Source organism: Pseudophryne corroboree, chromosome 1 (genome assembly GCF_028390025.1).
Source record: "Pseudophryne corroboree isolate aPseCor3 chromosome 1, aPseCor3.hap2, whole genome shotgun sequence".
NCBI lineage: Eukaryota > Metazoa > Chordata > Amphibia > Anura > Myobatrachidae > Pseudophryne > Pseudophryne corroboree.
Genome location: NC_086444.1, coordinates 1,083,056,545 through 1,083,082,269, shown reverse-complemented (window position 1 = coordinate 1,083,082,269; position 25,725 = coordinate 1,083,056,545). Strand labels below are relative to the sequence as shown.

The window sequence follows — 25,725 nt, the reverse complement described above, 5'->3', positions numbered from 1 at the left end:
GTCATAGGGGGAGGAGCCAGTGCACACCAGATAGTCCTAAAGCTTTCTTTAGATGTGCCCAGTCTCCTGCGGAGCCGCTATTCCCCATGGTCCTTTCGGAGTCCCCAGCATCCACTAGGACGTTAGAGAAATATAGCGACAAATGTGGGGCATTCTGATACTACGGTGTTGAGTGGCACCGCAGCCAGGGACACAATGCACACATGCAACTTGGGGTAGGAAGATAGGTCCCCGATTCCATCAACCTGCACCAAGTTATATGTGTTAATTGTGCCCCTGGCTGCGGTGCCACTCAACGCCGTAGCATCGGAATGCACCACATCTGCTGCAATATATAAGTGCATGAATACACTTGTGAACCCCCCAAAAAATAGTGTAGATATATATCAAAACAGAAGTATTTTTAATAAATATGTGGCCAACATGGCAGAACTTTTTCAAACACTAGAACTTTTTGAGTGGCAGCGTTTTCATGGGTACAATGCACACATGCAGGTAGGCCCGGCTACATACTCCCCGACACCATCAACCTGACCCAAGCTGCATGTGTTCATTGTCCACCTGACTTGATTTGAGAGCTCTTTGTTGTTCAGTCACATGGTCCTTTATTACATTTAGGGATGCTGATGTACCCAGGATTCAAACCCGTTACTGATGACATTGCAGATGGACACTATTTATTGAGCTATCTGCCCTTGCATAGAAAGCTAGAGAATTCCAAGCTGGAGAGTTTTGACTATTTGAAGCTTACCTTGTACTTTGTGAAGGGGTGATCAGTATATCTATGTAGTGTGTGGCTGCAAGGGATTGGATGTGTGGCTGCACACTGCAGGGATCTGCTCGGTTATGGTGCTGGTTAATTATTTACCGGGTACAGGTAGCTTCATATAGTTAGAAATCTCATAGTTTTTAAGCGTGATCAAGTGGCTTGGTGGTTGGGGTGTTTAGCTGGGATGCAGCAGGTTGCGGGTTTGAGTCCTGGGTGTGGCAGTATATTGAAATATGTTATTAAATGAGGGGTATTGTGGCTGAATGGCGGCAAACTCTCATATATGTGTGTATAGGAAGATGCATCATAATATGGGCTTTCCCTGTGATCATTTCTGTCATGCCACTTCCCCGCAAGGCATGCACCTTATGTCCACAATGGAAAAATGTCGGGGGGAGGGCGAAGGGGTGGCGGGTGTTGTGCCAATTCTCTTTCTGGCACAGGGCACCAAAAAGTCTAGTTACGGCTCTGATCTCTAATCTCTCTTAGCACCTGGACTTCCACCTACCCGATGCTGAGTGCAAAAGATCCATCTGAAACAAGCGTCCCATATTTCTCTGCATGCTATGATTAAGAAATTAAGTCGACCTACATGTCCATGACACTCCCATGTAATGGCAAAGTTCACTGCGTTCGTCAGATCGGCATCCACTCCCGGGCCAGAAGTGCCCATTTCTGGTACCTGCATTAGCGGTATCTATCAGTAAGCATAGGGCTTGTTCTGCACATACACTGTTGCCAAAATCTTTCTTTGGGGCATGCAGAGCTGAAATCTGCGTGATAAGACCATCCTCTGCGGATACGTCTGACTCAGAATCAGGCTTATTACCCCTAATCAAAATGATCTCTTAAAGTGGATTATTCATGAAACCTCCATAAGAGATGGGCTACTGGTCATGCACTATGGGCCAATGCTGTGTGCTCATCTTCAGGCTGCAATTTTACATCTATGCACTGTAGCTGCCCTGCCTGCATGCTTCTCCTATGACAGCTGGATGTGCACATTAAGCAGCATACTTATACTATTACCTGGGCCCCTAAATGCATTTTTCCAGTGGGTTCTTCATGCCAAAGTGCGAGACCGCCCCCTGCTGTAGATTTTTTTCTCTCGTCAACATTACGTTCCTGCTCTGGGAGCCATGACAACACAGTATGTCTCTTGTGATGGGTGCATGATGTATTCACGTCATGCAAAGGTAAGTCTGGAAACACTAGTGAATACCATTCACATAGCTGACTTCATATCACAGTGTCTACGGTAAAATCCCCTTACATATTTCCTGCAGCGATATCTTTCCAGCAATGTATTTGGAGAGATGTATTTGGAGAGATCAGAATAACACATAGCAAAGGCTCTGACACTGTGCCAGTCTTTGGTGTTTTCTGCGCATTGCTATGCTGACAGAAAGATGGTGGCACTGCTGGGAACACGTATGAGCACCAGGCGCTGCATGGCCACTAGCATTGGTGTTAAAGACCCCTCATCTGTTAAAAATTCACTGGTGATAATACTTTCACTTATTTTTCATTTGCAACGCCATGGCCTGCATTATTTTGTTTACGTTAATATAGACGCTTTCAACAATTTATGAATTCAAGGACAGACTACTGCACTCGGGAAACAAATAATAGTGAAATGTACTTAGAATTTTGCAAGTATATGTCTTTTATTTTAATTCTAAAACCACGCCTCTTTAAAGTATGGGGAGATGTACTAGAGAGTGATAACGTGGAGAGAGATAAAGTACCAACCAATCAGCTCCTAACTACTACATTACAGGCTGTGTTTGAGAAATGCCAGGAGCTGATTGGTTTTTACTTTATCTCTCTCCAAGGCTTAGTATACATCTGCCCCTAGGAAAATTACTTGGGTGTGTTTGAACTTTGAAACACGGCTGTAACCCCTCCGCGCCGCATGGTGGCGCCCGCGGCTGCGTGGCTGGCGGAAGTGGCTCTGTTATTGTACAGAACGCTCTCGTGGTACTGTTGCTGCGGGAAGAGAGGCGGGGCTGGGTCACGTGATGCGAATCTGCTTTCTCTGCGGGGAGAAGTTCCTGGTTGTCGAGCGAGTGACCGGGCTTTCCGTACGGTGTCGGGGACTGGAGGTCGCTTGGTGTGAGGGGGAGTCGTGCTCGCTGTGTGAGGTAAATAGGCCGCAGTGGGGCAGAGTAGAGTAGAGTAGAGTAGAGTAGAGTAGAGTAGAGTAGAGTAGAGTAGAGGATTCTGGGACTTGTAGTTCTGAGCCATCTGCCCACCCCCCCATAGCTGCTTACTTTGCCAGTGCTATCTATGGAGACTAGTTATTCCAAGTTCTAGCAGTCACTGTGATATTCAGTACCAAGGATGTAAGGATGCCTGGAAGATAAAACATTTCTTATGTTGCCCTTACTTACTATAGGGGTGAGTAGTGTAGGGGGGCAGGTCAGTCCCTCACTGCATTCCTGGCTGTGCCTGGACACCAGTACACCAGAGCTGATGACTTGAATCTTCTTTCACAGCTTGGAGTCCTTGGTTGGGTTATAACGCAGAGCACAAAGGTGCGCCACATGAAGGTCCAGCTGGTTTATTAAAAGCATCGCAGTGTGAAGAAATAAACTGTGCTATTGCATAACAATCGTGTATTGGAAAGAAAATGACTGCTAGTGACTTTGCACTTGGACAACCATATTGCAATGCAGGGGGTGCACATTTCTGTATTTCTTTGCATGCAGGGCAAATATTGGCTGCTTTTACATGTAACCCGCAAATGTGGGACAATTTTAGGTTTACATATGCTTATTATACCATCCCTTTAAACCGGCTCATGGTAGCAATGGCCACTGATGATTGCAACTGATGGTGCCATAGATGGCACACAAACCATCTTTGGCAGACCAGGCCAACCTGTGGCTCTCCAGTTGACCTGAAACTACATTTCTCATATGTCCTAGAGGATGCTGGGCTCACATTCAGAACCATGGGGTATAGTCGGGATCTGCAGGAGACATGGGCACTTTAAGACTTTCAAAGTGTCTGAACTGGCTCCTCCCTCTATGCCCCTCCTCCAGACTCCAGTTTTAGAATTGTGCCCAGTGAGACTGGATGCACTCCAGGGGAGCTCCACTGAGTTTCTCTGAAAATACAGTTTTGTGAGTTTTTTTATGTTCAGGGAGGCTGCTGGCAACAACCTCCCTGCTTCGTGGGACTAAGGGGAGAGAAGTTATGACCCACTTCTAGTGAGATCAAGGGCTCTGCTTCTGGCTACAGGACACCATTAGCTCCTGAGGGTTTGATCGCTGGGTACGCTCAGATGCTCGGTCCCATAGCCTGCCGTCACCCTCTTACAGAGCCAGAAGTCAGAAGACAGGTAAATAGCAGAAGAAAAGACTTCAGTGACTGCATTATGAGGTACCGCGCGGCGGGCGAGAACACTGCGCGTCATGCTCCCGTTTCACAGGCACTGCAGGGCGTTGGGGGGGGGACGGGCGCCCTGGGCAGCATGTGTAATTCCTCTTTTTTTGGCTGGCAGAAGGGGACATTAGTACCTAGGCACTGTCCTACCCCCGCCAGAGACGTTAATTATTTATTTAAGAGGGGGAAGAAGGGGGCGGGACTTCTTCCTCACTCGGCCAGCACAGCTCAGCGCCATTTTCTCCTACATAGCGGAGATGCTGGTCCTCCGTTACTGCTTACACAAGTCTCAGGGTGCTAAAAAAAAGGGGGGGCACAGTGTAATTTGGGCAGTGTATTTCAGATAATGCGCTGTAAATCTGTTATCATGAGCCTATTCACACATGATTGCGCTGAGTTGTGAGCGTGCAAAAATCCTCTCTGTGTCCATCGGACAGTCTTACTGTGGGTCTGTCTCATTTAAGCCGGTGTGTCTATTGGTGTTTGATACATGTGTGTCGACATGTCTGAGAGCTGAGTGCTCTTCCCAGGAGGAAGCTATATTAGGGACACGGACGTATGAGGGGGTGACCGTGTCGGCACCGCCGACTCCTGCTGGGTGAATGTCTTGAATGCAAATATGGAGCATATCTGTAAGAGATTAGAAATGTTACATACTGATTCCGACACGGACACAAATTCCAGTGTCGACTATAGTGATTCCAGTTTAGATCCAAAATTGGATGAGGGCATTCAGTACATGATTAACATATTCAGTACATGAATAACATAAAATGTTATCTTGCCCAGTTGCTACCCCCTGATACCGACACGGATACTGATTCTTGTGTCGGCCAGATTGTTTTCTGATTAGATCCAATATTGTGCAATTAAGGACTTATTAACGTCACGGAGATCCCTGCTGTTCCTGACGGAGGGTCTTTATATGTATGTGGATTAATATATGTTTATATTTATATAGTACTATGTATATGTATGTATAGATATATACGGATAGCAAATCTCAGGTACTGACACTCTGTTTGAGAAAGAATCCTGGTGGCTTCCGATGGTTATTCGTTCCCGCCGCAGACAGAATAAAGTGTGAGTCACGCCCTGCTCTGCATGGGACCATGTCACAAATCCAATGGATCGTATACAGGAAGCTACGCTATATCCTAGCTATGTAACCACGGATACCTTACTTAGACCTGCCATGGCAGGCGCATGGGTGAGTAGTAGTATTCAAAAATGACTGGATACCTTGTCGTCCGATATAGGTACCCTGGAGGGAGAGGAGATACTCCTTACGTTGGGTCATATCAAGGACGCTGCGCAATGCTTACGTGAGACTGCAGGGGAATTGGACTCTTGGATTCACAGGCCATTTCTATAGCGGTCTCGGCTAAGCGGTCGTTGTGCATTCACCAGTGTGATGCTGACTGCAAGAAGAAATGGAGCCTCTTCCCTATGAAGGAGAAGCCTTGTTTGGTGATGGCCTAGTTGTTTGATCTCGGCAATGGCCGCAGGTAAGTCAACCTTCGGGTCCTATGGTCAAGCACAACAAATGAAGACGCATCATTATCGGATGCCGTCATCTCGACCCAATAGTTGCACAAGAAGTTATATTCCCTTTTCTTTGCAGGTTTAGGAAAGGGAAGGGGGAAGAGATCCGCAGTCTCTTCCAGATCACAGGTGCAGAAACCATCCTCTGCGTCCGCCGAATCCACTGCATACCGCTGGGGCTCTCTTGCGGGAGGCCGCATCGGTGGGGGCGCTTCTAAAAAAAACCCCCCAAAAACTCTTCAGTCAGTTCTGGATTCATTCGGAAGACTGGCACTTTTCAAGACGTTTCCCCTCAACGATTTTTAAAATCGGCCTTACAGTTCTCCTCCGAACAGGGAAGTAGTATGCGACGCAATACAAAAAATGTGTCTGAATCATATCATTGTCCTGGTTCCCCCGTCACAACAGGGTGAAGCCGTTTAATCAAGCCTTTTTCGTGGTCCTGAGTCCGGACAGAGGCCAATCCTAAATGGAAATTTAGGATTGGCCTCCTAAATTTATACCAAAAGAAACTCGAATTCAAGATGGAATCTCTCAGGACAGTGATTTCCAGTCTGGTGGAAAGAGGTTTCATTGTTTCGGTAGTCATAAAGGATGTCTAAACTGCGTATGCTCCGTATTGCGCAGGTGCATCGCACAAACAGATCGCCGCTCAGCGATGGGTTTGTGCGAAGCATCCGTTTGCACGGGAGTTTGCAAGGAGATTGACAAGAAGAAGCCGTTTGTGGGTGTCAACTGACCATTTTCTGGAAGTGGTTGGAAAAACACAGGCGTGTCCATGCATTTGCAGGGAGGGTTCCAGACGTCAATTCCGGTCCTGGACAGGCTGAAGTGTTTGCAGCGTCTGAGTAAGTCCTGAGCTGCGCAGAGACTGCACAAAATCTGTTTGTACAGCTCTGCTACACTCGCACGCTTGCAAAGTGAAAATACACTCCCCTACGGGCGGTGATTATGCGAAAGCAGGACTGCAAAAAAACCCTAGCGAGTGAACAGGTCTGAATTAGCCCCAATGTTGTGTTGGATTTTTCCTCACACTTCAAGAGGGGTGCAATCAGAAATCATGTAGTCAAACTTAACAGTGCGCTGAATTGAATAGCTCCGGGACCTCTTTCCCGGCGCTATTAACAGCGCGCTGAATTGAGTCGACCCCAAAGTCTCATCACATGGATTTCCTTGCAGGTAGAAGGCTGTTAAATGTATGGAAGATGTAAATTGTGACTCCCATGCAAAGGATTGTTTAAAAAAATGAATGCAACTTAGGCCTACTACTAAATCCAGTTTTCCTGAAACTTGCATTGTAGCCGCATAGAAAGTTGCTCACGCTGTATCAGGGACACTGAATTAGTACTTTTGGATTTAGTATAAACTTGCAGATAAGGTAAAACCATGTGTGGTGCGAGTCACTTGTATTAGAGTTCTGTCTTTTGTTGTCTTACACGGATTACTTGCTGTGCTGCACACAGATGTACGTGAAAGGGTGTGGTATGGAAGGTAGATAGTAACTAGGTCGACAACTATTGGTCGACAGGTGGTTTAGGTCGACATGGTCTAGGTCGACAGGTCAAAAGGTCGACATGAGTTTTTTTAATGTTTTTTTTTTTTTGGTGTCGTTTTCTTCGTAGAGTGACCGGGAACCCCAATTAGTGCACCGCGTCCCCTCGCTCGCTTCGTTTGCCATGCTTCGGGCAAGGTGCCTCACTCCGCTACCACTGCGCTCTGCACAGGTTACCATTCCAGTCGTAGTCCATGTGGATCGTTAAGTATGAAAAGGTTAAAAAAAAAGAAAAACATTTGTGAAAAACTCATGTCGACATTTTGACCTGTCGATCTAGTTACTGTCGATTAGAGATGAGCGGGTTCGGATTTACTCGGTTCTTAACACCAGAATTATCGCAAGTTCTTTTTTTCTGGATTTTTCTTATTGGTTTACCAAAACACCTGACGTCCGTGAGCCAATAAGGAGATTCGGGTAAATCCGAGTAAAACCAAACCGGCTCATCTCTACTGTCGACCAATAGTGGTCGACCTAGATAGTGTTGACCCAGAGACCGGATCCCACATGTCGACCTAGAGACCCTGTCGACCTAGATACCGGATCCCACATGAAATGCCAGCACCAGTAGTCGGTGTACACTTGCATTGTATATTTGTTGCATTAGTGATGCGTGTAAAGATTCATATTTTAAGAAAAAGTCTCTGCCGGGACACTTGCCTCAGATGAGTATCGGAGTCAGCTGCAGACCACATGGGGCTATTTGGTGTGATCTGAGCAAAGGTGTATGTGGGCACATCTGTATTGGAGTCTCAAGTGACTCCTTAACTTATGGTCTCCACTGTTTAATAAAAAAAAAAAAACTGTTCTGCAAACACTGTTGGGTATACAGTACACACCTACTGTATATTTTTTTTGGAGCATGTTTCCCTGGGATAATAATACCTGTGAAAGGAGAGTTACTCAATTAAGCAGTTTTTCTCCCCTCTAAAGTATCAGACGTTACACACAATGGGGGTCATTCTGAGTTGATCACACGCAGCAACTTTTTGCTGCTCGTACGATAAAGTAGACGCCGCCTATGTGGGAGTGTATTTTAGCATAGCAAGGCTGTGATCGCTTGCTGAGCCCTGCTATGCTAAAGAAGTTGTGTGAAACAAGACCAGCCCTGCAGTTACTTACCCTGTGCATTGAATCCAGCTATGAAGATCCCGGAATTGACGTCTGACAACCGCCCTCCAAACGCCTGGACACGCCTGCATTCGCTGATCCACTCCCAGAAGACAGTCGGTTGACGCCCCGGAACGCCTTCCGCCTGTCACTCTTCTTGCGATCGCAGCAGTGATCGCTTTCTTCGTTATTGCGCACGTGCGCATTGCGGCCGCCGCACATGCGCAGAACCGACCCGTTTGCACCGCTGCGATGAACCGCAGCGTGCAGACAGGTCGGAATGACCCCCAATGTCAGTTGTTCTGTCGGCTATCAGGCCCTTTTTTGTGCAGAATTTGCTGTTCAGTTAATTTTAAAAGGACTTACTGACATCGATATGAACTGACAATGATTTGTTTCATACTGTACGATGAGAAAGTATGCTGTGTTTTGTCTGATAACACGTGTGCGTAGTTGTAACACACTGAAATGCAGCTCCGGGTGACGCTCACAGGAGACCTTGGCTGCTTGCTGCTGGGGTCTGATAAGAGAGCCGATGGGGAAAATACCAGTCTGCAGGAGTTCTGTATGGAGCTGAGAGGTAATGAATTCTGCGTATACCACTTTTTGGTAGTTCTCTAACAATATTATATTACTGCTTTTATACATTGGTAGCTTAGTGGGGGGGGAGGGGGTTCTGTTTGATCATTTAACATATTGATTCATTAATCAACGTTAAGTATATTGATGATTTTTGATGTCTTCAAACAAGAGTACAAGTATATAGGAATGCGATAGCTGGTGATTGAGAGCTGGCTGGAGGATTGGAAAGCTGTGTCAGTGGATGTATGTCTGAGTTATGTCGGGACACTGAGGGGCAGATGTATTAACCTGGAGAAGGCATAAGGAAGTGATAAACCAGTGATAAGTGCAAGGTGATAAACGCACCAGCCAATCAGCTCCAATATGTGAGCTGACTGGCTGCTACGTTATCACCTTGCACTAATCACTGATTTATCACTTCTCCAGGCTTAATACATCTGCCCCATTGTGTTGTCGCATTTTTGTTCTTTTGGAACAAAACAGGGTTCACATGTATAAGAAAATGTATTTATATTGGCTTTATTGTAGCTATTTAAAATAGAATAAAAATACTTGGATATACTGGGCTCAGTCCTATTTGCCATGATCTCACTCCTGCAAGTAAGCGCTGCTATATGCCGACTTGTATTCAAAGTCTGCGTACGATAAACCACGACTCTGTGGAAAGATAGGGCCATGAGAGGGGGGCGAGTTCCGGTGCTGTTGTCGGAGGTTACTGACAGCTAATGTTTATCACCAAAGTCCTAGAATCCATGTTTGTATGGTGTTTGCCTATTTTGTGCACATTGTAAATGGGCTGAATTCATGTTGCATCACTTATTGCAAAAGTGTTGCATGATCAAATGTAAAGGCAGAAAAGTACACGCCCGTATATGTTCTGATTCATTCATAAAGAGCATGTTTATACTTCATTTCTTATAGATGAATGCACTTAGTGCAAACGGAGGCTGATGTAACGTAGGTGTCTCTAGCCGGAAGTCTCTGGCACTATGAAGCTTTCAGAACCTCTGTGGTGACACACTGCATTTATTTACTAACACCGTTTCCTTGTCACGTCATTGATTCAGCTGTACATACTCGGCATGCATGTTTTATTTTATAGATGGGTGGGGAATGTGTGGTGCTAGAGCTAGGAGAATATTCTAGTAAATCAAACCATGCTGGGACTGAAAGTGTGGAACAGTAATAGACAAAGGCTTTGTAAAGGAAAATTAGTCTGGCCACTGCGTTCAGGAATTGTTGAAGTCTGATTAGGGCAGGAAGACGGGAACTGCAACAATCGGTGCAGAAGACTGGATGCATGAATCTGTGCTTGTTTGGGGAATGTGTTGCCTTTAAAAAGAATTCAGTCCGCAAAATCAAAGGAATGTTTTCTTGTAAAATGTAGCGTAGCGTGAAATATAGCTGCCCAATAGGTTGTGCAACTATTTACTATGGGTAAAACTGACAGGAACTTTTTGCTATTCATTTATAAGGTCGACCAAGCTGCAGAAGGAGAAATGGCGGCTTTTAGTTTGCACCTACAAACTAAGTGAAAACTAAGAAAAATAACTTTTTTTTTTATTTAAAAATATCTGAACATAGTGCAGTACCTCTAGTGCACCCATTCCAATTAATGATAATGTATTTTCTCTATCGTCCTAGTGGATGCTGGGGTTCCTGAAAGGACCATGGGGAATAGCGGCTCCGCAGGAGACAGGGCACAAAAAGTAAAGCTTTAGGATCAGGTGGTGTGCACTGGCTCCTCCCCCTATGACCCCCCTCCAAGCCAGTTAGATTTTTGTTCCCGGCCGAGAAGGGTGCAATCTAGGTGGCTCTCCTAAAGAGCTGCTTAGAAAAGTTTAGCTTAGGTTTTTTATTTTACAGTGAGTCCTGCTGGCAACAGGATCACTGCAACGAGGGACTTAGGGGAGAAGAAGTGAACTCACCTGCGTGCAGGATGGATTGGCTTCTTGGCTACTGGACATCAGCTCCAGAGGGACGATCACAGGTACAGCCTGGATGGTCACCGGAGCCTTGCCGCCGGCCCCCTTGCAGATGCTGAAGTAAGAAGAGGTCCAGAATCGGCGGCAGAAGACTCCTCAGTCTTCTAAAGGTAGCGCACAGCACTGCAGCTGTGCGCCATTTTCCTCTCAGCACACTTCACACGGCAGTCACTGAGGGTGCAGGGCGCTGGGAGGGGGGCGCCCTGGGAGGCAAATGAAAACCTATTTTGGCTAAAAATACCTCACATATAGCCTCCGGAGGCTATATGGAGATATTTAACCCCTGCCAGAATCCGTTAAAAGCGGGAGACGAGGCCGCCGAAAAAGGGGCGGGGCCTATCTCCTCAGCACACAGCGCCATTTTCCCTCACAGAAAGGCTGGAGGGAAGGCTCCCAGGCTCTCCCCTGCACTGCACTACAGAAACAGGGTTAAAACAGAGAGGGGGGGCACTAATTTGGCGTTAGAAATATATAAAACAGATGCTATAAGGGAAAACACTTATATAAGGTTGTCCCTATATAATTATAGCGTTTTTGGTGTGTGCTGGCAAACTCTCCCTCTGTCTCTCCAAAGGGCTAGTGGGTTCTGTCCTCTATCAGAGCATTCCCTGTGTGTGTGCTGTGTGTCGGTACGTGTGTGTCGACATGTATGAGGACGATGTTGGTGAGGAGGCGGAGCAATTGCCTGTAATTGTGATGTCACTCTCTAGGGAGTCGACACCGGAATGGATGGCTTATTTAGGGAATTACGTGATAATGTCAACACGCTGCAAGGTCGGTTGACGACATGAGACGGCCGACAAACAATTAGTACCGGTCCAGACGTCTCAAAAACACCGTCAGGGGTTTTAAAACGCCCGTTTACTTTAGTCGGTCGACACAGACACAGACAGGGACACTGAATCCAGTGTCGACGGTGAATAAACAAACGTATTCCTTATTAGGGCCACACGTTAAAGGCAATGAAGGAGGTGTTACATATTTCTGATACTACAAGTACCACAAAAGAGGGTATTATGTGGGATGTGAAAAAACTACAGTAGTTTTTCCTGAATCAGATAAATTAAATAAAGTGTGTGATGATGCGTGGGTTCCCCCCGATAGAAAATTATGGGTGGTATACCCTTTCCCGCCAGAAGTTAGGGCGCGTTGGGAAACACCCCTTAGGGTGGATAAGGCGCTCACACGCTTATCAAAACAAGTGGCGGTACCGTCTATAGATAGGGCCGTCCTCAAGGACCAGCTGACAGGAGGCTGGAAAATATCATAAAAGTATATACACACATACTGGTGTTATACTGCGACCAGCGATCGCCTCAGCCTGGATGTGCAGAGCTGGGGTGGCTTGGTCGGATTCCCTGACTAAAAATATTGATACCCTTGACAGGGACAGTATTTTATTGACTATAGAGCATTTAAAGGATGCATTTCTATATATGCGAGATGCACAGAGGGATATTTGCACTCTGGCATCAAGAGTAAATGCGATGTCCATATCTGCCAGAAGATGTTATGGACACGACAGTGGTCAGGTGATGCAGATTCCAAACGGCAAAAAGGTGTATTGCCGTATAAAGGAAGAGGAGTTTTTTGGGGTCGGTCCATCGGACCTGGTGGCCACGGCAACTGCTGGAAAATCCACCGTTTTTACCCTAAGTCACATCTCTGCAGAAAAAGACACCGTCTTTTCAACCTCAGTCTTTTCGTCCCTATAAGATCATATCTGCCCAGGGATAGAGGAAAGGGAAGAAGACTGCAGCAGGCAGCCCATTCCCAGGAACAGAAGCGCTCCACCGCTTCTGACAAGTTCTCAGCATGGCGCTGAGACCGTACAGGACCCCTGGATCCTACAAGTAGTATCCCAGGGGTACAGATTGGAATGTAGAGACGTTTCCTCTTCGCAGGCTCCTGAAGTCTGCTTTACCAAGGTCTCCCTCCGACAAGGAGGCAGTATGGGAAAAAATTCACAAGTTGTATTCCCAGCAGGTGATAATTAAATTACCCCTCCTACTACAAGGAAAAGGGGTATTATTCCACACTATATTGTGGTACTGAAGCCAGAAGGCTAGGTGAGACTTATTCTAAAAAAATTTTTGAACACTTACAAAGGTTCAAATCAAGATGGAGTCACTCAGAGCAGTGATAACGAACCAGGAAGAAGGGGACTATATAGTGTCCGGGGACATCAGGGATGCTTACCTCTATGTCCCAAATTTGCCCTTCTCACTAAGGGTACCTCAGGTTCGTGGTGCAGAACTGTCACTATCAGTTTTAGACGCTGTCGTTTGGATTGTCCACGGCACCCCGGGTCTTTACCAAGGTAATGGCCGAAATGATGATTCTTCTTCGAAGAAAAGGCGTCTTAATTATCCCTTACTTGGACGATCTCCTGATAAGGGCATAGTCCAGGGAACAGTTGGAGGTCGGAGTAGCACTATCTCGGATACTGCTACAACAGCACGGGTGGATTCTAAATATTCCAAAATCACAGCTGATCCCGACGACACGTCTGCTGTGCCTAGGGATGATTCTGGACACAGTCCAGAAAAAGGTGTTTCTCCCGGAAGAGAAAGCCAGGGAGTTATCCGAGCTAGTCAGGAACCTCCTAAAAACAGTGCATCATTGCACAAGGGTCCTGGTAAAAATGGTGGCTTCCTACGAAGCAATTCCATTCGGCAGATTTCACGCAAGAACTTTTCAGTGGGATCTGCTGGAAAAATGGTCCGGATCGCATCTTCAGATGCATCAGCGGATAACCCTATATCCAAGGACAAGGGTGTCTCTCCTGTGGTGGTTATAGAGTGCCCATCTTCTACAGGGCCGCAGATTTGGCATTCAGGATTGGATGCTGGTGACCACGGAGCCCAGCCCGAGAGGCTGGGGAGCAGTCACACAAGGAAAAAATTTCCAGGGAGTGTGATCAAGTCTGGAGACTTTTCTCCACATAAATATACTGGAGCTAAGGGTAAATTTATAATACTCTAAGCTTAGCAAGACCTCTGCTTCAAGGTCAGCCGGTATTGATCCAGTGGGAAAAACATCACGGCAGTCGCCCACGTAAACAGACAGGGCGACACAAGAAGCAGGAGGGCAATGGCAAAAACTGCAAGGACTTTTCGCTGGGCGGAAAATCATGTGATAGCACTGTCAGCAGTGTTTCATCCCGGGAATGGAAACTGGGAAGCAGACTTCCTCAGCAGGCACGACCTCCACCCGGGAGAGTGGAAACTTCATTGGGAAGTTTTTTCCACATGATTGTAAACCGTTGGGAAATACCAAAGGTGGACATGATGGCGTCCCGTCTGAACAAAAAACGGGACAGGTATTGCGCCAGGTCAAGAGACCCTCAGGCAATAGCTGTGGACGTTCTGGTAACACCGTGGGTGTACCAGTCGGTGTATGTGTTCCCTCCTCTGCTTCTCATACCTAAGGTGCTGAGAATTATAAGACGTAGAGGAGTAAGAACTATACTCATGGCTCCGGATTGGCCAAGAAGGACTTGGTACCCGGAACTTCAAGAGATGCTTACAGAGGTTTTATGGCCTCTGCCGCTAAGAAGGGACTTGCTTCAGCAAGTACCATGTCTGTTCCAAGACTTACCGCAGCTGCGTTTGTCAGCATGGCGGTGGAACGCCGGATCCTAAGGGAAAAAGGCATTCCGGAAGAGGTCATTCCTACCCTGGTCAAAGCCAGAAAGGAGGTGACCGCACAACATTATCACCACATGTGGCGAAAATATGTTGCGTGGTGTGAGGCCAGGAAGGCCCCACAAAGAAATTTCAACTCGGTCGTTTCCTGCATTTCCTGAAAACAGGAGTGTCTATGGGCCTCAAATTGGGGTCCATTAAGGTTCAAATTTCGGCCCTGTCCATTTTCTTCCAGAAAGAATTGGCTTCAGTTCCTGAAGTCCAGAATTTTGTCAAGGGAGTATTGCATATACAACCCCCTTTTGTGCCTCCAGTGGCACTGTTGGATCTCAACGTAGTTCTGGGATTCCTCAAATCACATTGGTTTAAAACCAGTCAAATCTGTGGATTTGAAGCATCTCACATGAAAAGTGACCATGATCTTGGCCCTGGCCTGGACCAGGCGAGTGTCAAATTGGTGGTTTTTTCTCAAAAAAGCCCATATCTGTTTGTCCATTCGGACAGGGCAGAGCTGCGGACTCGTCCCCAGTTCTCTCCCTAAGGTGGTGTCAGTGTTTCCCTGCACCAGCTTATTGTGGTGCCTTGCACCTACTAGGGACTTGGAGGACTCCAAGTTGCTAGATGTTGTCAGGGCCCTGAAAATATGTTCCAGGACGGCTGGAGTCAGGAAAACTGACTTGCTGTTATCCTGTATGCACCCAACAAACTGGGTGCTTTTGCTTCTAAGCTGACTATTGCTAGTTGGATGTGTAATACAATTCAGCTTGCACATTCTGTGGCAGGCCTGCCACAGCCAAAATATGTAAATGCCCATTCCACAAGGAAGGTGGGCTCATCTTGGGCGGCTGCCCGAGGGGTCTCGGCTTTTACAACTTTGCCGAGCGGTTATTTAGTCAGGGGCAAACACGTTTGTAAAATCCTACAAATTTGATACCCTGGCTAAGGAGGACCTGGAGTTCTCTCATTCGGTGCTGCAGAGTCATCCGCACTCTCCCGCCCGTTTGGGAGCTTTGGTATTATCCCCATGGTCCTTTCAGGAACCCCAGCATCCACTAGGACGATAGAGAAAATAAGAATTTACTTACCGATAATTCTATTTCTCGGAGTCCGTAGTGGATGCTGGGCGCCCATCCCAAGTGCGGATTATCTGCAATACTTGTACATAGTTACAAAAATCGGGTTATTATTGTTGTGAGCCATCTTTTCAGAGGCTCCGTTGTTATCATACTGTTAACTGGGTTCAGATCACAGGTTGTACAGTGTGATTGGTGTGGCTGGTATGAGTCTTACCCGGGATTCAAAATCCTTCCTTATTATGTACGCTCGTCCGGGCACAGTATCTAACTGGCTTGGAGGGGGGTCATAGGGGGAGGAGCCAGTGCACACCACCTGATCCTAAAGCTTTACTTTTTGTGCCCTGTCTCCTGCGGAGCCGCTATTCCCCATGGTCCTTTCAGGAACCCCAGCATCCACTACGGACTCCGAGAAATAGAATTATCGGTAAGTAAATTCTTATTTTAGAGGTGTTTAACCACGTAACTGAATTTTTTAAAAATGTCTTCAAAAACTGTAATAGACAAAACCAGTGCTTGTGGCTGGCAATCATAAAATGTATGGACAAACAGAAGCAAATCTTGTCCCTCACCACATAATTGAACCTAAGGAGGATATATAAACATAATTTACTTATTGAAAAATTGAGAACATATATTAAATTAAGAAACCTGTGGCCTAGGGGTGCTGTGAAAACATTTCTGATACTTTACCGTGATTCAAAAAAGTTTGGGAACCATTGGCATATGGGGCATCACACACCCCTCCATGTCCGTAGGCCTCATTTTCACATTTCCTCCTACCTTACCAGTGGCAATAGATCACCCGTACTGTTGTTTTACGTGCCACCCCCGTAGTGTTGATTCCCTTCCCTCACCACCGGCAGTGTTCACCATGGGGTTAACTCAGTTGTTTTCTCACTCCCATGTACAGTGACAGAAGCTAGTCAATTACTGGGTGCTGATCCCAAGTGCTCCGGGATTAGCTGTGCAAACTACTGGATGTGCTGCAGTTAAGGCGTCCAAAAGTCCAGCTATATACAGATTTCTACTATTCTCAGAAGGCTGCGAGTAGAAATCTGCGATAATTGATGGGCATATATGCTAAATTTCTCTGGCAGTCCACTATTGTCATGTGGCTGAAAGTCAAGCAGCACTGCCGGAAATGTCAGCAGTGCATCATAGTGCACCTCACTGCTCGGAGCTGCCCCTGCCAATAGGAGGATACTGGCCTCCCCCTCGACCCCGTCCCATCCTGCCACTGGAGGTAAGCACTGCAGCCTCCCTCTCCCCTACCCAGTGCCCATCAAATAGTAAGTGAGATGCTGGGTGGGAGGGGGGAAGGGTGCACAGTGGGCCTGCTGATTAATAAGGTTTGGTTTGCGCAGTCACCACACCACCACTCCCGGCTGCCTTTTAATGCCGCCTGGAAAAATATAAATACAAATCTGTAGAGAACGCTGTTGTGGTGCCTGCTTAGAGCACTAAACTGTTACGATTGTATCAGCAAATGTGTTTTATAATTTGAGTATTGTCTTTGGGTGGAAAATGTATCTAACCAGCTGAAGCAATTAAATCAGTCTCTGGTTAGACCGAAATCCTCTCCAGGTAACTGTTGTCTCTGGGTCATCTGAGCGGGCTACTTCCTCCTCACAGTCCACATACCTCTCTGATGTTTCATCTGAAGAGGAGGGGGGGGGGTGCAGGTTGGGGGCGCATATGGTCCTGTCAGACACTGAATCTGGTGTTACTGATGAGGATTCTCCCTTGCAGATTGATGTTCCTTCCTTAGTGGTTGCTATTAAACAGATCCTACAAATCTCTGATGATGAGGATTCCACTACTGAGGCAAAGAAAATTGATATGTTTAAACGGCAGAAAGTGGTTGAAACTCTGTTTCTCTAACGTCCTAGTGGATGCTGGGGACTCCGTAAGGACCATGGGAATAGACTGGCTCCGCAGGAGACATGGGCACTTTAAGAAAGAATTTAGATTCTGGTGTGCTCTGGCTCCTCCCTCTATGTCCCTCCTCCAGACCTCAGTTAGAGAAACTGTGTCCGGAAGAGCTGACAGTACAAGGAAAGGATTTTGGGAATCCAGGGTAAGACTCATACCAGCCACACCAATCACACCGTATAACTTGTGATAAACTTACCCAGTTAACAGTATGAACAACAACAGCGCATCAGATCAACCCTGATGCAACTATAAAACCCTTATGTAAGCAATAACTATATACAAGCATTCCGGAAGAAGTCCGCACTTGGGACGGGCGCCCAGCATCCACTACGGACTACGAGAAATAGATTTACCGGTAAGTAAAATCTTACTTTCTCTGACGTCCTAGTGGATGCTGGGTACTCCGTAAGGACCATGGGGAATAGACGGGCTTCGCAGGAGACTGGGCACTCTAAAGAAAGATTTAGGTCTACCTGGTGTGCACTGGCTCCTCCCCCTATGACCCTCCTCCAAGCCTCAGTTAGATTTCTGTGCCCGGCCGAGCTGGATGCACACTAGGGGCTCTCCTGAGCTCCTAGAAAGAAAGTATAGTTTAGGTTTTTTATTTTCAGTGAGACCTGCTGGCAACAGGCTCACTGCATCGAGGGACTAAGGGGAGAAGAAGCGAACCTACCTAAGTGTTGGTAGCTTGGGCTTCTTAGGCTACTGGACACCATTAGCTCCAGAGGGATCGAACACGGGACCCGACCTCGTCGTCCGTTCCCGGAGCCGCGCCGCCGTCCCCCTTACAGAGCCAGAAGCAAGAAGGTGGTCCAGAAAATCGGCGGCTGAAGACTTCTGTCTTCTCCAAGGTAGCGCACAGCACTGCAGCTGTGCGCCATTGCTCCTCATGCACACCACACACTGCGGTCACTGATGGGTGCAGGGCGCTGGGGGGGGGTCGCCCTGAGCAGCAATACTAACACCTTGGCTGGCAAACTGGCAAACAGGGCGCTGGGGGGGGGCGCCCTGAGCAGCAATACTAACACCTTGGCTGGCAAAATAGCCCCAGGGGCTATATAGGTGCTTTTTAACCCCTGCCAGAACTTTTACATTAGCAGGAGAAAGCCCGCCGAAAAAGGGGCGGAGCCATCTCCCTCAGCACACTGGCGCCATTTTTCCCTCACAGCTTCGCTGGAAGGAAGCTCCCTGGCTCTCCCCTGCAGTCCTGCACTACAGAAAAGGGTAAAAAAGAGAGGGGGGGCACAAATTAGGCGCAGTATAACTATATTTATGCAGCTATAAAGGGAAAACACACTTCTATAGGTGATATCCCTGTGATATATAGCGCTCTGGTGTGTGCTGGCATACTCTCCCTCTGTCTCCCCAAAGGGCTTTGTGGGGTCCTGTCCTCTGTAAGAGCATTCCCTGTGTGTCTGCTGTGTGTCGGTACTGCTGTGTCGACATGTATGAGGAGGAAAATGATGTGGAGGCGGAGCAAATGCCTGTGAATGTGATGTCACCCCCTGCGGGGTCGACACCTGTGTGGCTGGACTTATGGAAGGAATTGCGTGAAAGTGTCAACTCCTTACACAAAAGGTTTGACGACATAGGACAGCCGGCTACACAGCTTGTGCCTGTTCCAGCGTCTCAAATGTCATCAGGGGCTTTAAAACGTTTGCTAACTCAGGTGACAGATACAGACGTCGACACGGATACCGACTCCAGTGTCGACGATGATGAGACAAGTGTACCCTCCAATAGGTCCACCCGTTACATGATTGAGGCAATGAAAAATGTTTTAAGCATTTCTGATAATACCCCAGGTACCACAAAAAAGGGTGTTATGTTTGGTGAGAAAAAACTACCAGTAGTTTTTCCTGCATCTGAGGAATTAAATGAGGTGTGTGAGGAAGCGTGGACTTCCCCTGATAAGAAATTGATAATTTCAAAACGATTATTGGCAGCGTACCCTTTCCCGTTAGAGGATAGGTCACGTTGGGAAACACCCCCTAGGGTAGATAAGGCGCTGACACGCTTATCAAAGAAGGTGGCACTACCGTCTCCGGATACGGCCACCCTGAAGGAACCTGCTGATAGAAAGCAGGAGGCTACCCTAAAAGCTATTTACACACACACGGGCATTATATTACGACCAGCGATTGCATCAGCTTGGATGTGCAGTGCTGCTGCTGCGTGGTCCGATTCCCTGTCAGATAATATCGATACCATGGATAGGGACAATATTTTGCTGACGATTGAGCATATAAAAGATGCAGTCTTATACATGCGTGATGCACAGAGGGATATTTGCCGGCTGGCATCAAGAATAAGCGCTATGTCCATTGCCGCCAGAAGGGGGTTATGGACTCGGCAATGGGCTGGCGATGCCGACTCAAAGCGGCACATGGAGGTTTTGCCCTATAAGGGGGTGGAACTGTTTGGGGATGGTCTTTCGGACCTCGTGTCCACAGCTACTGCTGGGAAATCGACCTTTTTGCCACAGGCTGCCCCACAGCAAAAGAAAGCACCGTATTATCAGGTACAGTCCTTTCGGCCCCAGAAAAGCAAGAGGGCTAGAGGCTCATCCTTTCTGCCGAGAGGCAAAGGTAGAGGAAAAAAGCTGCAACACACAGCTAGTTCCCAAGAGCAGAAGTCCTCCCCTGCGTCCGGTAAGTCCACAGCATGACGCTGGGGCTGCTCAGGCGGACCCGGGTACGGTGGGGGCCCGTCTCAAAAATTTCAGCACACAGTGGGCTCTCTCACAGGTGGATCCCTGGGTCCTTCAAGTAGTACTTCAGGGGTACAGACTGGAATTCGAGACGTCCCCCCCCCCCTGCCGTTTCCTAAAATCTGCCTTACCGGCAACTCCCTCTGCCAGGGAGGCAGTGTTGGTGGCTATTCAAAAACTGTATTCACAGCAAGTGATTGTCAGGGTACCCCTCCTTCAGCAAGGAAAGGGTTACTATTCCACAATGTTTGTGGTACCGAAACCGGACGGTTCGGTGAGACCCATCTTAAATTTAAAATCCTTGAACACTTATATCAAAAGGTTCAAGTTCAAGATGGAATCGCTCAGGGCGGTTATTGCGAGCCTGGAGGAGGGGGACTACATGGTCTCCCTGGACATCAAGGATGCGTACCTGCATGTCCCCATTTACCCTCCTCACCAGGAGTACCTCAGATTTGTGGTACAGGACTGTCACTATCCGTTCCAGACGCTGCCGTTTGGGTTATCCACGGCACCGAGGGTCTTTACCAAGGTAATGGCCGAAATGATGATACTCCTTCGCAAGAAAGGAGTTTCAATTATCCCGTACTTGGACGATCTCCTGATAAAGGCGAGGTCCAAGGAACAGTTGATAGTAGGGGTAGCACTTGCTCGGGACGTGCTACAACAGCACGGCTGGATTCTCAATATTCCAAAGTCACAGCTGGTCCCGACGACACGTCTTCTGTTCCTGGGAATGATTCTGGACACAGACCAGAAAAGAGTGTTTCTTCCAGTGGAAAAAGCCGAGGAGTTGTCATCTCTAGTCAGAGACATCCTAAAACCGGGACAGGTGTCGGTACATCAATGCACACGAGTCCTGGGAAAGATGGTAGCTTCGTACGAGGCAATTCCATTCGGAAGGTTCCACGCAAGGACTTTCCAGTGGGACCTGTTGGACAAATGGTCCGGGTCCCATCTCCAGATGAAACAGCGGATAACCCTATCTGCAAGAACCAGGGTGTCGCTGCTGTGGTGGCTGCAGACGGCTCATCTACTAGAGGGCCGCAGATTCGGAATACAGGACTGGGTCCTGGTGACCACGGACGCCAGCCTTCGGGGCTGGGGGGCAGTCACACAGGGAAGAAATTTCCAAGGACTATGGTAAAATCAGGAGATTTCACTTCACATAAATATTCTGGAGCTAAGGGCCATTTACAATGCCCTAAGTCAAGCAAGACCCCTGCTTCAGAACCGGCCGGTGCTGATCCAGTCAGACAACATCACGGCGGTCGCCCATGTAAACAGACAGGGCGGCACAAGAAGCAGGAGGGCAATGGCAGAAGCCACAAGGATTCTACGATGGGCGGAGAATCATGTGTTAGCACTGACAGCAGTATTCATTCCGGGAGTGGACAACTGGGAAGCAGACTTCCTCAGCAGGCACGACCTCCACCCGGGAGAATGGGGACTTCATCCAGAAGTTTTCCGAATGCTGGTCAACCGTTGGGAAAAACCACAGGTGGACATGATGGCGTCCCGCCTAAACAAAAAGCTAAAAAGGTATTGCGCCAGGTCAAAGGACCCTCAGGCAATCGGTGTGGACGCTCTAGTGACACCGTGGGTGTACCAGTCGGTTTATGTGTTTCCTCCTCTGCCCCTCATACCCAAGGTACTGAGAATAATAAGAAGGCGAGGAGTGAGAACTATTCTCGTGGCTCCGGATTGGCCAAGAAGGACTTGGTACCCGGAACTTCGAGAGATGCTTGCAGAGGACCCTTGGCCTCTACCGCTCAGACAAGACCTGCTGCAGCAGGGACCCTGTCTGTTCCAAGACTTACCGCAGCTGCGTTTGACGGCATGGCGGTTGAACGCCGGATCCTGAAGGAAAAGGGTATTCCGGAGGAAGTCATCCCTACCCTGATCAAAGCCAGGAAGGATGTCACCGCAAAGCATTATCACCGCATTTGGCGGAAATATGTTGCTTGGTGTGAGGCCAAGAAGGCCCCAACGGAGGAATTTCAACTGGGTCGTTTCTTACACTTCCTGCAAGCAGGTGTGACTTTGGGCCTCAAATTGGGGTCCATTAAGGTCCAGATCTCGGCCCTGTCAATTTTCTTCCAGAAAGAACTGGCTTCACTGCCTGAAGTTCAGACTTTTGTCAAGGGAGTCCTGCATATTCAGCCTCCTTTTGTTCCCCCAGTGGCACCTTGGGATCTCAATGTGGTCTTGGAATTTCTAAAATCACATTGGTTTGAGCCACTTAAGACTGTGGATTTAAAATATCTCACGTGGAAAGTGGTTATGTTGTTGGCTCTGGCTTCAGCCAGACGGGTGTCAGAATTGGCGGCTTTGTCCTGTAAAAGCCCCTATCTGATTTTCCATATGGATAGGGCAGAGTTGAGGACTCGTCCTCAGTTTCTCCCGAAGGTGGTGTCAGCTTTTCACTTGAACCAACCTATTGTGGTGCCTGCAGCTACTAGGGAGTTGGAGGATTCCAAGTTTCTGGACGTAGTCAGGGCCCTGAAAATTTATGTTTCCAGGATGGCTGGAGTCAGGAAAACTGACTCGCTGTTTGTTCTATATGCACCCAACAAGCTGGGTGCACCTGCTTCTAAGCAGTCTATCGCGCGCTGGATTTTTAGCACTATTCAGCTGGCGCATTCTACGGTGGGACTACCGCAGCCTAAAAATGTGAAAGCCCATTCCACAAGGAAGGTGGGATCATCTTGGGCGGCTGCCCGAGGGGTCTCGGCTTTACAACTTTGCCGAGCTGCTACTTGGTCAGGGGCAAACACGTTTGCTAAATTTAATAAATTTGATACCCTGGCTGAGGAGGACCTGGAGTTCTCTCATTCGGTGCTGCAGAGTCATCCGCACTCTCCCGCCCGTTTGGGAGCTTTGGTATAATCCCCATGGTCCTTACGGAGTCCCCAGCATCCACTAGGACGTCAGAGAAAATAAGATTTTACTCACCGGTAAATCTATTTCTCGTAGTCCGTAGTGGATGCTGGGCGCCCATCCCAAGTGCGGATTGTCTGCAATAAAAATCGGGTTGTTATTACGAGCCATCTGTTCAGAGGCTCCATTGTTATCATACTGTTAACCGGGGTTCCTATCACGAGTTATATGGTGTTATTGGTGTGGCTGGTATGAGTCTTACCCGGGATTCAAAATCCTTCCTAATTGTGTCAGCTCTTCCGGGCAGAGTGTCCTAACTGAGGCTTGGAGGAGGGTCATAGGGGGAGGAGCCAGTGCACACCAGGTAGACCTAAATCTTTCTTTAGAGTGCCCAGTCTCCTGCGGAGCCCGTCTATTCCCCATGGTCCTTACGGAGTGCCCAGCATCCACTACGGACTACGAGAAATAGATTTACCGGTGAGTAAAATCATATTTTCTCTAACGTCCTAGTGGATGCTGGGGACTCCGTAAGGACATGGGGATTATACCAAAGCTCCCAACCGGGCGGGAGAGTGCGGCTGACTCTGCAGCACCGAATGAGCAAACACAAGGTCCTCCTCAGCCAGGGTATCAAACTTGTAGAACTTTGCAAAGGTGTTTGAACCTGACCAAGTAGCCGCTCGGCAAAGCTGTAATGCCGAGACCCCTCGGGCAGCCGCCCAAGAAGAGCCCACCTTCCTTGTGGAATGGGCCTTAACTGATTTAGGCAGCGGAACCCAGCCACAGAATGAGCCTGCTGAATCGTGTTACAGATCCAGCGAGCAATAGTTTGCTTTGAAGCAGGCGCCCCAAGCTTGTTGGTAGCATACAGGATAAACAAAGATTCTGTTTTCCTGACCTTAGCCGTTCTAGCTACATAAACCTTCAAAGCCCTGACCACATCAAGTAACTCGGAATCCTCCAAGTCAGTAGTAGCCACAGGCACCACAATAGGTTGGTTTATATGAAAGGATGAAACCACTTTCGGCAGAAATTGTGGGCGGGTCCGCGATTCTGCTCTATCCGCATGGAAAACCAGATAGGGGCTTTTATGTGACAAAGCCGCTGGGTGCTGTTCAGTGAGCTCCCCTGAGCTTGCTGTAAAAGTATTTTGTTAGGTTTTTTATTTTCAGGGAGCTCTGCTGGCAACAGACTCCCTGCATCAAGGGACTGAGGGGAGAGAAGCAGCCATACTCTCTGCAGATAGGTCCTGCTTCTTAGGCTACTGGACACCATTAGCACCAGAGGGATCGTACACAGGATCTCACCCTCGTCGTCCGATCCCGGAGTCGCGCCGCCGTCCCCCTCGCAGAGCCGGAAGACAGAAGCCGGGTGAGCATAAGAAGCAAGTAGACTTCGAAAACGGCGGCAGAAGACTCCAGTCTTCACTGAGGTAGCGCACAGCACTGCAGCTGTGCGCCATTGCTCCCACATACACCCACATACTCCGGTCACTGTAAGGGTGCAGGGGGGGGGGGGGGGCGCCCTGGGCAGCAATTAGGACCTCTTGGCAAAAGTTTGACATATATACAGTTGGGCACTGTCTATATGTATGAGCCCCCGCCATAATATTGTACATAAAAGCGGGACAGAAGCCCGCCGCTGAGGGGGCGGGGCTTCTTCCTCAGCACTCACCAGCGCCATTTTTTCTCCACAGCTCCGCTGAGAGGAAGCTCCCCAGGCTCTCCCCTGCAGATACACTGTAGAAGAGGCTAAAAAGAGAGGGGGGGGGGGGGCACATAATTAGGTGCAAAAATCATTATAACAGCGGCTACTGGGTTAACATTAAGTTACTGTGTTATTCCTGGGTTATATAGCGCTGGGGTGTGTGCTGGCATACTGTCTCTCCAAAGGGCCTTGTGGGGGAATTGTCTTCAAAAAGAGCATCCCCTGTGTGTGTGGTGTGTCGGTACGTTTGTGTCGACATGTTTGACGAGGAAGGCTATGTGGAAACAGAGCGGGAGCAAATGAATGTGGTGTCTCCGCCGACACCTGATTGGATGGATATGTGGAAGGTTTTAAATGATAATGTTAATTCCTTGCATAAAAGGTTGGATAAAGCTGAAGCCTTAGGACAGTCGGGGTCTCAGCCCGTGCCTGATCCTATGTCGCAGAGGCCGTCAGGGTCTCAGAAGCGCCCACTATCCCAAATTGTTGACACTGATAACGACATGGATTCTGACTCCAGTGTCGATTACGATGATGCAAAGTTACAGCCTAAATTGGCTAAATCCATCCGTTATATGATTATAGCAATTAAGGATGTGTTGCACATCACAGAGGAAACCCCAGTCCCTGACAAGAGGGTTCATATGTATGGGGAAAAAAGGCAGGTGGTGACCTTTCCCCCTTCACACGAGCTAAATGAGTTATGTGAAAAGGCTTAGGAATCTCCAGATAAAAAACTGCAGATTTCTAAACGGATGCTTATGGCGTATCCTTTCCCGCCAACGGACAGGTTACGCTGGGAATCCTCCCCTAGGGTGGACATAGCTTTAACACGCT

The 25,725-nt window shown here is 48.0% G+C and overlaps 1 protein-coding gene across 8 annotated transcripts in view; it reads left to right on the top strand.

The window, feature by feature from the left end:
- Window positions 1-2,726: 2,726 nt before the first annotated feature.
- Window positions 2,727-25,725, top strand: part of N4BP2 (NEDD4 binding protein 2) — a 272,998-nt gene continuing 249,999 nt past the window's right edge. For 3 of the 8 annotated variants that reach the window (XM_063921079.1, XM_063921086.1, XM_063921064.1), the window contains exon 1: window positions 2,729-2,913. The gene's annotated coding sequence lies outside the window, so the exon portion shown is untranslated. Of the gene's footprint in view, window positions 2,914-3,102; window positions 3,170-8,892; window positions 8,947-25,725 lie in introns of those variants that run through there. The other 5 variants (XM_063921039.1, XM_063921054.1, XM_063921072.1 and 2 more) reach the window with 4 other exon arrangements.